The 13,515-nt window shown below is 37.8% G+C and overlaps 1 long non-coding RNA gene across 1 annotated transcript in view; it reads left to right on the plus strand.

The window, feature by feature from the left end:
• Positions 1 to 13,515, plus strand: part of LOC137763965 (uncharacterized) — a 43,196-nt gene that overhangs the window by 1,677 nt on the left and 28,004 nt on the right. Inside the window, exons 2-3 of the long non-coding RNA XR_011073888.1 lie at positions 1,001 to 1,198; positions 6,276 to 6,552. This is a non-coding gene — a long non-coding RNA (uncharacterized lncRNA). The remainder of the gene's footprint in view (positions 1 to 1,000; positions 1,199 to 6,275; positions 6,553 to 13,515) is intronic.

The following is a 13,515-nucleotide window of genomic DNA, read 5'->3' on the forward strand; positions in this document are numbered from 1 at the left end:
TGGCGTGGCTGTGATCTTTCCCATCACAGAGCTCTGGGCTCACACCATATTAGCTCTGTGACCTTGGGAAACTCTCTGCCTCAATCTTCTCATCGGTAAGATGGTATAATAATAGTACCTACCTTGTTAGAGTTGTTGAAGGGATTAAATCAAATAATACAAGTAAAGCAGTTAGCCTAGGGGCTGGCACAGAGTACACATTTAAAGAATGTTATCAGAGCAGCAAAATTCCTTATTGTGGTGAAGCTGTAGAAAATTCTGATGAAAAAGGAAAGCACAATGTACCACTGGAAACCTTAATTTTAACTGACATGGAATTTTTAGAGTTTCCAATGTGGATAATATTGAAACACAACTCTTGGGTTATTATGCACATTCAGTGAGTTAGAAATCTCCAGGTAGAGGAGAGGCTAGAATATATATTTTAATAAAAAGTTCCATGAATACCAAATTTGGGGCAGTGGAATTTGGGAATCTCTGATTCAGTGAGAGAAATTAAAATCACTTTTCCACTAGATGGCGTCATCAAATATTTGAACTAACATTTATTCCTGCTTGTACTTTTCTTTCTGTGATTACAAAGATTTGCTTTTATTTTGCCAGTTGTTTCCTTAATCTGATGACATCTATTTTAGGAACAGAAGTCATAAAAATGTTATTAATAAATTAAAGTTGTGATGAGTTCCTTAAAATCAAGGGTCCAAAGGATAAATGCACAAAAAGTATGAAAAAAATCACAAAAGAGAAAATACAGTTGATCAATAAACACATAAAAATACTCATCCTCCATAGTAAAGTAATGCAAATTTCAAACATCAAAGAAGTTTCCATTTCTCACCTATAAAAATTGTAAATATTTTAGAAGTGTAATTCTTAATATTTGCCATTCATTTATTAATTTATTGAATGCCCACTATGTGGCAGGAACTGTCTAGGTTAGTCAGAGTTCTCCAGCGAAACAATTAATTGTGTGTGTATATGTATATATATCTGTATATAGGGTTTCTTATGAGGAATTGGCTCACATGATTATGGAAGCTGAGAAGTCCTAAGATCTGCTGTCTGAAAGCTGGAGACCCAGGAAAGCCAGTGGTGAAGTCCAATCTGAATCCCCGAAGGCCTGAGGGCCAGAGGAGTGCATGGTGTAAACCCCTGTCCAAGGGCAGGAGGAGACAGATGTCCCAGCTCAAGCAGTCAGGTAGGAAGCAAAAGGCATGAATTTCTCCTTCCTCCACTTCTTTGTTCTATTTAGACTTTCAGTGGGTTGGATGATGCCTGTCCACGTTGCGTGAGCTGTTTTACTGAGTCCACTGATTCAGACGCTAATCTCATCTGTCCCTCACAGACATACCCAGAAATAATGTTGAATCTGGGCACCCCTTGGCCCAGTCTAGTTGACACAAAAAGTTAACATCACAGTATCCTAGCGGCTGGAGCTATCCTCTGGACACACCATTATACAGTGTGAAAATTAAAACTCATTACAACAATACCAAAATGGTTATTACATATAAGAAGTGAAAAAAAGCAGGACACAAATTTTATGCATGAGTACAATTATTTTTTAAACCAAAACTTAGGAATAGGAAAAAAAAAAGAATAAAAACCAAGTATTGCACAATTTCTCCATCACTTACAGCTGGGTAACAAAGTGAGTCACCATGTGAGAGGTCCTGATTCCAGAGGATCTGAAATGTTATCTTTTTTTTTTATAAATTTATTTATTTATTTATTTATTTATGGCTGCGTTGGGTCTTCGTTGCAGCGTGAGGGCTTTCTCTTGTTGTGGTGAGCAGGGGCTACTCTTCGTTGCGGTGCGCGGGCTTCTCATTGTGGTGGCCTCTCTTCTTGCAGAGCACGGGCTCTAGGCATGCGGGCTTTAGTAGTTGCGGCACACGGGCTCAGTAGTTGTGGCTCGCGGGCTCCAGAGCACAGGCTCAGTAGTTGTGGCGCACAGGCTTAGCTGCTCCACGGCATGTGGGATCTTCCCGGACCAGGGCTTGAACCCTTGTTGCCTGTGTTGGCAGGCAGATTCTTAACGACTGCACCACCAGGGAAGTCCCTGAAATGTTATCTTTGATACACATAATAAAGGTAAAGAAATGGACATGCAATTTTTAATAATGGATACTTTGTTTCTTTCCATGTCCACTAAATAGATGTGTCCATTTAAAAAGTATTAGTTTGAAGGGGTGCTGCTTTGTCATACTGCCCCAGGCACCAATGTCACTGGCTAGCCCTGCTGTACAGTGAGCTGTGGAGCTCTCTTTCCTTCTCATCAACCCTGCTTGGTCTAGGGCACCAGCACGTCTCCCCTGTTGTATCCCAGTGGCCTCCAGCCTGACCTTCCTGCCTCCAGACTCATCCCTTCCATTCATTCCCCCCTACTGTTTTCCAGTGTGATTTTTCTGAAAATCAAATCTGCTCAGACCATTCCCTGGCCTAAAGTCAATACAGCAGTCATCCCCTTAGGCTTGGGAGATCCATTCCAAGAACGCGGTGGAGGCCTGAACCACTGCATAGTACCGAATCCTATATATACTATGCTTTTTCCTATACATACATGCCTATGATAAAGTTTAATGTACAAATTAAGGCACAGTAAGAGATTAATAACAATAATAATAGAATAGAATAATTATTGCAATGTACTGTAATAAAAGTTATGTAAATGTGGCCTCTCAAAAAAAGAAACCAAGTATTGGTTGTCTTTAGGTGGTTGGAATATTACTGACTTGTTCTTTAATTGTTTCTCTCTCTTAAATTTTTTCTTTAATAAAATAGTTTTAAAATATAAATATTACTGGTTAATATTTGAGGTTAATCATCGATAGATGTGTATTTTATTTCAAAACTATTGATTCAGTTAAATTAATATTTATTGAGCACTTTCTATGTTCTCAACAGGAGGTAAAAAGAAAGGTATAAAAGCGTAAAAGATATGATCCCGATTTTCAAGAAGTTCATAATCTTAAATGGAGTAAACAGCCTAGGATAAAGCTATCTAAAAATCCCGGTTTATATATGATGCATTTTCTGTGTATTTATTCAACATTTGTTGAATTTACATTGTACATCAGGTACACAAAGGAGGGAGTGTTACCTGTGCCTGATGGAAGGGTTGGGGGAATATCAGTTAAGTATGGGTCACGTAGCACTGTCAAATTATTTACTGAGGTCCCAGGAGACACTCATTTAATCCCCTTTTATAAGCTCTTTTAATCCATGAAAACAAATTTAAATTTTGCAACGAGGATATAGAAGGTTGCTGGCAGAGATGGTGAGCCATCAAGACTATTTATAACTGTCAGATTTCAAATCTGATTCCAGAAATGGCCAGGTTTGGAGAAGTCCCTGGTGGTCCATTGGTTAGGACTCTGCGCTTCCGGTGCAGGGGGCACGGGTTCGATCCCTGGTCAGGGAACTAAGATCCTGCAAGCCATGCGGCGCAGCCGAAAAAAAAAAGGCCAGGTTTGACCTTGAGCTTAAAAATTCAGCATAATTAGGATGTGAACATACGAAATGAGGAATAGTATTTTTCTTTTTTTCTAATTAATTTTTACTGGAGTATAGTTGCTTTACAATGTTGTGTTAGTTTCTGCTGTACAGCAAAGTGAATCAGCTATACATATACATATATCCCATCTTTTTTGGATTTCCTTCCCATTTAGGTCACCACAGAGCACTGAGTAGAGTTCCCTGTGCTGTACCGTAGGTTCTCAGTAGTTATCTATTTTATACACAGTATCAATAGTGTATGTATGTCAATCCCAATCTCCCAATTCATCCCACCCCCCCCCTTCCCCCTCGGTATCCGTTAAGTTTGTTCTCCGTGTCTGTGCCTCTATCCATATGTTTGTTCTCTGTGTCTGTGCCTCTATTTCTGCTTTGCAAATAAGACCATCTCTACCGTTTTTCTAGGTTCCACATCTATGCGTTAATATACGATATTTGTTTTTCTCTTTCTGACTTCACTCTGTATGACAGTCTCTAGGTCCATCCAAGTTTCTACAAATGATCCAATTTTGTTCCTTTTTATGGCTGAGTAATAGTCCACTGTATATATGTACTACGTCTCTATCCACAGAATAGCATTTCTTGAAGAGACTCATCACCACTGTTTTGTTCTTTAAAATGTTCTATTTATACATATTTCAAAAATAAGTCATTAAAACTATGTGTATCAGAAAGGAAGTGTCCAGATAAGCAACTCCCCATAATATTAATTTGTCTATTTAGAATAAAGGAAATCAAGGAGAAGTGGCAGGAAGTTCTTTCCAACTTGGCTTTAAATAGGAATGGTAGTAGTACCCATCTGTGCTGGCTACTTTGGCCCTCTCAACCGCCATTTCACCCGCCTATATGTGTGGAGAAGTTGGAAAGCTGAAAGTACATTTTCCAGACTCTCTTGCAGCTAGGGTTGTAGCTATGCAGTAAGTTCTGCGCACACATGAGATTTGAAAGGGAGACAGAAACAAGCTTCCTGCAGCAGGGAGAGCTGAGAAGCAGGCTCTGACAGACACAAGATTTGCATGGCTTGGATCTATGTTGCCGTCTGGACACATCTTCTCGAACGTGAGGCAGCTGTGGCAGCAACGGCAGCGTCCTGCCCAATGGATCACAGCTGTGAGGGTGTGACCTTAACACCAAAACTCCAGAGCAAGCCCCCTATTTCTGCTGCTCCAACTCTTCCAATGAACTTATAAGCATGTACTTCCCTGTATTAAATTCCTTTGTACTGGAAATGACTAAAATAATTTATTTTTCCTATCCTGAACCCTGAGTGATAAATTATCCTAGAGTGTTCATGAGAATAAAATATAAAAGTATATGTAAATCACTTAGAATAATACCTGACAGTTTGTACTCAATACGTGCTAGTTATTTAAATTTTTATTAGGGAGATGAGTTCAGGCTGAAGAGAACAATCTAGGCCCAAGGTCGAAAACTATGGTTCGAAGGCCAAATCGAGCCCACCACCTGTTTTCATAAATAAAGTTTTATTGGAACACAGCCACTATCATTTGTTTACATGTTGTCTGTGACTGCTGTTATTCTTCAAGGTCACAGTTGCAACAGAAACTGAATAGACCACAAAGCCTACAATATTTACCATCTGACCCTTTACAGAAAAGATTTGCGTACCTCTGATCTGAACCATCAAAAAGAATGAGGAGTACGAGGACTGGGAGACATTCATGAAAACAATCATCCCCTTGACGCAGAGTTGTCGTTTCTGGGGAAAATAGTTTGGGAAGTTTTCTTTCTGCAAGGGTTCAAAGTAGAGCATTTTGAGGAGGGGGGGAAGATACTTATTATACATGCAAAACTCTGATTTTATCAGTAAAATTGGAGGGATAAAAGGAGGCAAAACCGATGTCATCTGAGGCCTCAGCAAGTAATTTGGCAGTGCTCACATTACGACCCCTGCCATTTCCCAGGGTTTTCCTCTAGATCATGCAGCCCAGCTTGGAAAGTGACCACGTGAGAAGCCACGTAATAAAAGTCTATGCTACCTCTTTCGCACCCAGCCGGTTGTGAGTTCTTACAGTCTGTTTCTTCATAAATACTCTGGCGTTCACCCACTTTGACCTTCATAGTCACTGTTCTAATCTAGGCCTCAGTAAATTTAAAACTGTGGTTAACTGAATATAGTCCTAAATTCCTTGTTTTTAAATTTTTTCTCATTTAAAATTCCAATTTGAAAAGTTTTCTCCTTTTCTTTCTCACTGGCAACTTTGCCAAAAATTTCACAAAAAGAAAAATTATTTATGCTTGATTTATATTTATTATTTTTCAAAAGGCTCATTAACACATCATAGTCACCCAAATTCCATAGTTTTCCTTAGGGTTCACTCTTGGTGTTGTACAGTCTATGGATTTGGACAAATGTATAATGGCAGGTAACCACCATTATGGTATCATATGGAGTATTTTTACTGCCCTAAAATTCCTCTATGCTCCATCTACTTTTATGTTTGATTTTAAAGTTCTGTGTGTTTTCAGTTTTAACTAAAGTTTCTTAGCTTTTATCTCTTTTCTTTTTTTTACTCCTCTTCTCTCTCTCTCTCTACATCCCTCCCGCCTCCCTCCGCCTCCCCACACTTCTTTCTTCCTCACTTCCTTCCTGCTGCTGGATAAATAGGATCCGACAGTGCTTTTCTAACTTGAATGTGCATATGAGTCACGTGGGAATCTTGTTAAAATGCAAATTCTAATTCAGTATGACTGAGATCATGCTGAAGAGGCAGCTTGTAATCCTCGTTTCTTAAAAGCTTCCAGGTGACGCTGCTGAGCTTCAGACCACACTGAGTAGCGAGCCGCTAGGACAGCGATTCTCAAACAGGTGATTTTGGCCTCCAGGGGACACTTGGCAACGATGCGGAGACATCTTTGACTGTTACAGCTGGGGTGGTGCTACTGGGTGGAGACCAGAGACGCTGCTAAACGTCTTACTATGCACAGGACAGCCCTCAGAACAAAGAAGGATCTTGCCCCAAAGGTCCACAGTGCCAAGGCTGAGAGCCCTGCTCTAGAACGATCTTCGAATTTGTAAGTACCCGATGTGTATCTTCTAGGACTCTAACAGGTGTTTTTGAATTTTGGGGTCGGGGGGTTGGTGGGATAAAGCTTTCCAGGTTGCTCCCAGTGAGGCCTGGTAGGTTCCCTCTTCTTAGCCAGATCCTGTGACTGAAAGGGTTTCTTACATAATATCAGGAAGAATTTTTTCTTTCAAAAGTCTACTAGCCCTCTGGTCATATCTCCTTCCAATATATTAAGGGAAAATGATGAATGGAATTTTTCATGGCATTAGCATGATTTTAAAAAGGCCCACTATCCGAAAAGGATAAAAAAAATATGAAGGCAGCAAGTCTATAGGCTTGAAATGTGTGATCTTATATGGCTTTTGTGTTATCCGTATTTAGGCTAGTACTTTATGGGGTTTTAGAAAACAACTGAAGCGATTCCCAAAATGATAATCAATAGATGTTTTTACTCTGTATATGTTTCCAATGAATCTTCAGATTGCATCAATCAAATAGTCCGAGGTGTAAAAGAAAACGAACCTTAAAAGAAGCCTTTCGCTGTATTTAGATGAGGAAGATGGGGACTAGCTCTGGAGTTCTTCCCTCTGACCGTAGGAAGCTGTGTTTTCCGTGGTTGAAGAGATTGGGGAATTTCGTAAACTCTAACTTGATTTGGCTCTTCAGCAGCCCAGCCCACACAGAAGAATTATTGCCTATGAAAACTATGATGACTTTACCAGAATCACGATTAAATGAAAGTAAAAATGAAAGATTTTTGCTTAAACTGTGGTCACAATTCCAAGTTTTTGAAAGTCTGCTTTTCCTGATTTTTCTCAGCCTGTCAGGCATCTGTGGCTGACTCACAGCCCAACATTGAACTTCCTACCAGGCACTTACTACCTGGCCTGCCAGCACCTGGGGCACAGCCCTGGGATTCATTCTGCCCTGGTTTCTTCTTGCTTTCCTTCCACAGGAAGATAATACCACATTTTCAAACAGTGTTTAGACTTGTCACTGAGGATATATTCTTTTAATGTAATGATCTCACTGAAACATAATTTATTCAACAACTTATAGAATTCATGAACTGAAAAATGTTATATAAGGTGATTAAGTCAGACAGCATGATCCTCTTAAACTTATTATCTCACTCCCCACACAACTCTCCCTCCTCTTTACTCAATTTAGTAAATGATGCCACCATGCACTGAATCACCTGGGCCCCAGAACTGAAGTCTTGCTCTACTTCTCCCTTCCTCTCACCTCCCACATGCAATCAGTCGCCAGGTCCTGTCATTTGTGTCCCTTAGTCTAGGTCCTCCTGACTTCTGTCCTGTTTTTCAACAATAGTCTTTTAACAGGTCCTGCCCCCAGTCTTTTTTCAATTCATCCCCCCGACTGTTGCCAAAATATTCTTTTAATGTAAAAAGTAGTCACAAAACTTAACAAGTAAAAGCCTTTGCTTAAAATATAATTTCCAAACTCCTGAATGTGACCGCTTTAGGGGAATTTTCGGCTTTAATCCTCCTGGTGGTCTCTGAATTTTTATGTATATAATCTATATATTCATTACATAATTAATATGTCATTACATAATCAATATGTCATTAATTAATTAATATGTATAATTAATTATATATCGATTATATGTATATATAATATATGTATAATATATATGTATATGTATATATAATAATATGTATAATTAATTATATATAGATTATATATAATCTATATATTCATTACATAATTAATATGTCATTAATTAATATGTTTAATTAATTATATATAGATTATATGTATATATAATATATATGTATAATATATATGTATATGTGTATATAATAATATGTATAATTAATTAATTATATATAGATTATATATAATCTATATATTCATTACATAATTAATATGTCATTAATTAATTAATTAATATGTCATCACATAATTAATATGTCATAATCATTACATAATTAATATGTATATTTAATTAATAGATTAATTTTTAGAGCAATTTCACGTTCACAGCCAACCTGAGTGGTAAGGACAGAGTTCCTGTATATCCCCTCCTCCACAAACACACACAAACTCCTCTGCCATCAATATCCGCCCCCCCCGAGCAGTACGTTTGTTGGAATCAGTGAACCTACACTGACACATAATTTTCACCCCAAATCCATAGTTTATATTAGGATTCACTGTTTGTGTGGTACATTGGGTAGGTTTGGACAAATGTATAATGAGAAGTGTCTACCATTATATATAGTATCATACAAAGTATTTTCACTGCCCTGAAGATCACCTGTGTTTCACTTGCTCACTTTTCACTTTTGGGGCAGGGGCCCCAAACCCCTGGCAACCACTGATTTTTATCTTAACGTCTCCACAGGGTGTCTTTTCCTGAATGTCATATAGCTGGAATCATACTGTATGTAGCCTTTTCAGATTGGCTTCTTTCACTTGGCAATATGCATTTAAGGTTCCGTTTTCATGAGTTGGTAACTCATTTCTTTTTACTGTTGAGTAATATTTCATTGTCTGGGTGTACCACGGTTTGTTTATTCAGTCACCTATTGAAGATCATCTTGGTTGCTTCCAAGTTTTGGCAGTTATGAATAAAGCTGCTGTAAACATTCTTGTACAAGTTCCTATGTGGACATAAGTTTTTAACTCATTTGGGTAAATACCAAGGAATGTGATTGCTGGATCATTTGGTAAGAGTATATTTAGTTTTGTAAGAAACTGCCAAACTGTCTTCCAAAGTGGCTGTACCATTTTGCATTCCCACCAGCAATGAATGAGTGTTCCCATTATTTTACATCCTTGTCAGCATCTGGTGGTGTTGATGTTTTTGATTTTTGCCATTCTTATAGGTGTGTAGTGGTATCTCCTCATTATTTTAATTTGCAATTCCCTAATGATGAATGAAATTGAGCATCTTTTCATATGCCTTTTTGCCATCTGTATATCACCTTTGGTGAGGTATCGATTCAGATCTTTTGCTCATTTTTAAAATTGGGTTGTTCATTTTCTTGTTGAGCTCTAAGAGTTCTTTTAACATTTTATAATAGATAACAGTCCCCTATCAGATATGTCTTTTGTAAATTTTTCCTCCCAGTCTGTGGCTCATCTTCTCATTCTTTTCATATGTATTTTTTTATATGGGAGTAAATAAAAGTTCAAAATCCTGAGACAGATATAAATTAGAAATATTTTTTCTTTGAAGACCTTTTATTTTTACTCAGAATAATCTTCAGTATCCAACATCTATTTCCTGTACTCGTTCCCTAATTTTCTGATTGCAGTTTCTCTCGTTCATTGTTAAACCCTTTCAAAGATGTGAGCAGAGATTTTTGACCACTTGTCACCCTGATTTATGAGAAGCAAACAAAAAAGAGGTGCACCCGAGGTCAAGCGCTGTCATCTTGACTGAGACACTATTTTTGTCAAGATAATTGACGCAGTGATGACCTTCAATTACAACTTAAACTTTCTCATTTGGCATATTGAAAGTGAATCCCCACCAATCTCTTACAGAGATTGATACTGCAAAGGAGAAGGAATGCAAATTTTTCTCATGTCATAGTGTAAGATATAAAGAGAGCAGAACATCCCATTCTCAGTTCCATTCCCTTGTTATAATTAACACAGTCATCTTACGGGAATGGAATGACCTACTTCAATGTGTCTCGCTTTGTATGTGATAGTTCAACAAGTTAGATATTCACAGATGCAGACAGATGCCAAGAACTCACAACCCCACTTCCATAGGATTGTGCAAAGTTTCCTGGCACAATGGCTTATGCTGTCCTCAAGGAACTGGCCCCTGCCTCTCTCTAGCATCTTTTCTCACTGTGGCCACTCCCCATCTTGGATTCAGCCGTTCTGAATTATTTGCTGTCTCACTAATACTCTCGGCTGTTTTATAGCTTCATGTCCTTTGCTCGTGTCCCAAATACTCTTCCCTCTATTTGTCCATCTAAACCACTATTCATCTTTTAAGACCCAATTTTAACACAACCTCTCTTGCGAAGATTGTTCTAACCCTCTTCTTTTCTTGGCTCCCTGGGAATTGAACAATCCCAGTGTACAACGGTGGATTACACACACACACACACACACACACACCACTTACACTACTTCACTGCAATCATTCATTTATATGTCTGTCTCCCCTGCTGATCCGTAAGATCCTGTAGGTCACATGCCATGTATATTTTTTTCTTTATCCCTGCATCTAGCATAGTGACTGGCATATAGCAGGTGTAAATCAGTGCTCGTAAAATGAATGTAGCATGTCCAGTACCAAATGTTTTGTTGTTCCTCTTAACTTGCCAGCAGGAAAAATTATTATGCAGTCATAAAACATGCCAGGAAGATTGCTACCAGCAAAAAGCACAGCATAATTAACTTTTCTTTTTCAATTTAGAGAAATTCTAAGCACGTAACATAAAAGACTCTTTGCCAGTTTTTTATAGTTTTGAGCAACATACGTTAGGGTGGTCGTACTAGAAGGAGTGCTGTATGATATCTGTCTTCTAAATTCTTTTTTGTTTGAGGTTATATGTATATTTTAAACTTATATAAAAGTTACAAAAACAGAACAAAGAATTCTTAATACTCTCATCTAGATTTCCTAAGTTAATATGTTTCAATAGCTAGATTTAAAAAAACTGAGAGTAACTTGCAGACCTAAGGCTTAAACACTTCAAAACAAAAACAAAACAAAAGACATTATCTCATATCACCACAGTGTAATTATCAAAACCAGGAAATTAGTATTGATATAATATTATTGTATGATGTATGGATTTCATACCATTTTTGCCAGTTGTTCCATTATAGCAAAGGAAAAAACATTTCTGTTCCAGGATCCAATCGAGGATCAAACATTGCTTTTAGTTGTCATGTCTCATTTCTCTCTTTTAATATGAAGTATTTTCTTGATTCTTTTTTTTTTTTGTCTTTCATGATCTTGACATTTTGAATCGTTCAGACCAGTTAATTCACAGCAAGTCTGTTCCTCAGTTTGACTTGTCTAATATTTCCTCATGATTAGATTCAGGTTATACATTTTGCCAGGAATACCACAGAGTGATACTGTGTCCTTCTCAGTGCATCAACCAAGAAGCATTACCGGTGACGTTAACTCTAAACATTATTAAGGTGGCGCCTGCAAGTCGTCTCTGCTGTAAATAACTGTTTTTCGCTACGTAATTAATACGTATTGTATAAGGATGAGATTATATTTAAGGCTAAATAAAAGAGAATGCAATTTTTCCCAAGTGATCTGATGGGAAATTATTTAGCTCTGTTATTTGACTTCCCTAGAGATTACATGTAAAAACTAGAAGACTATTTAAAATGGCAATCTTCTGATGACACTTTTAGTGCTTTAGCAAAATTATTTATGGAAACAAGATGTAGCTCGGATTTCTGCAGGGCTGAATATTAAAGCCTTAAGTAAACGGGAGTTCTGCATTCAGCAGCTCCTCAAGGGAATGAAGCTTGAATAGCAGCAGAACTGTTGTTTCTATATTGCTGTATGCATTTTTCTCACTGTTGGATCACCCTTTAAAAACCTCTGACAGGAAGATAATGTCCTAGGCTATTAGTCATAATTTACAATCAAAAGAACAGATTTATTTTGGTGTCAAAGCGATAAGTCCTAACTTTCAGTCTCTTTGTTCAACCCACATATTCTTTAGGAGAGAACTCTGCTGAAACTGTACAGGTAATTTGATCCATTTATTCTTTAAATGTTTACTTGTTTTCCAGAGTTATAAATCTAGCACAATAAATAGAATGCTTTTAAACTACTCTTTCAAATGGTTCATATATATATATATATATATATATATGACTTCCAGTCTTAATGTTGAATAAAATCGGTGAAAGTAGGCATCCTTGTCTTAATCCTGATCTTAAAGGAAAAGGTTTCAGCTTTTCACCATTAAGTATGATGCTAGCTGTGGGCCTGTCCTATACGGCCTTATTATTGGGTTGGCCAAAAAGTTCGTTCGGGGTTTTACCATAACATCTTACGGAAAACCCTGAATGCACTTTTTGGCCAACCCAATATGTTGAAGTACTACATTTCTTCTATACCAAATTTGTTGAGTTTTTTTTTTTTAATCATGAAAGGATGTTGAATTTTGTCAAATGCTTTTTCTTCATCTATTGAGATGATCATATGATTTTTATCCTTCATTCTATTAATATATCACATTTATTGATTTGCATACGTTGCCTCATCTTTGTATCTAAGGGGAAGTCTCACTTGATCATGGTATATGATCCTTTTAATATGTTGCTGAATTGGGTTTGCTGGTATTTTTTTCTTCGAATTTTATAATCTCTAGCCCTGGCATATTCTGGGCTTTCCAGGACTATTTTTTAAAAATTTATTTTACTTTTATTTATTTTTGGCTGCGTTGGGTCTTTGTTGCTGTGTGCAGGCTTTCTCTAGTTGTGGAGAGCGGGGGCTACTCTTCGTTGCAGTGCGCGGGCTTCTCATTGTGGTGGCTTCTCTTGTTGTGGAGCATGGGCTCTAGTCATGCAAGCTTCAATAGCTGTGGCACCCGGGCTCAGTAGATGTGTCTCGCGGGCTTAGTTGCTCTGCGGCATCTGGGATCTTCCTGGACCAGGGCTTGAACCCATAGCCCCTGCATTGGCAGGCGGATTCTTAACCACTGCGCTACCAGGGAAGCCCTGCTGGTATTTTGTTGAGGTCTTTTACATCTGTGTTCACCGGGGATATTGGCCTGTAATTTTGTTTTCTTGCCGTATCCTTATCTGGCTTTGATGTCAGAGTAATGCTGGCCTCATAAAATGCGTTTGGAAGTGTTCCCATCTCTTTAATTTTTTTGTAAAAGTTTGAGAACGATTGGCATTTATTCTTTAAATATTTGTAGAATTCACCAGTAAAGCATAAGGTCCTGGGCTTTTCTTTGTTGGGGGGGTTTGATTATGGATTTAACTTTTTTGT

Source organism: Eschrichtius robustus, chromosome 4 (assembly GCF_028021215.1).
Source record: "Eschrichtius robustus isolate mEscRob2 chromosome 4, mEscRob2.pri, whole genome shotgun sequence".
NCBI classification, from domain to species: Eukaryota; Metazoa; Chordata; class Mammalia; order Artiodactyla; family Eschrichtiidae; genus Eschrichtius; species Eschrichtius robustus.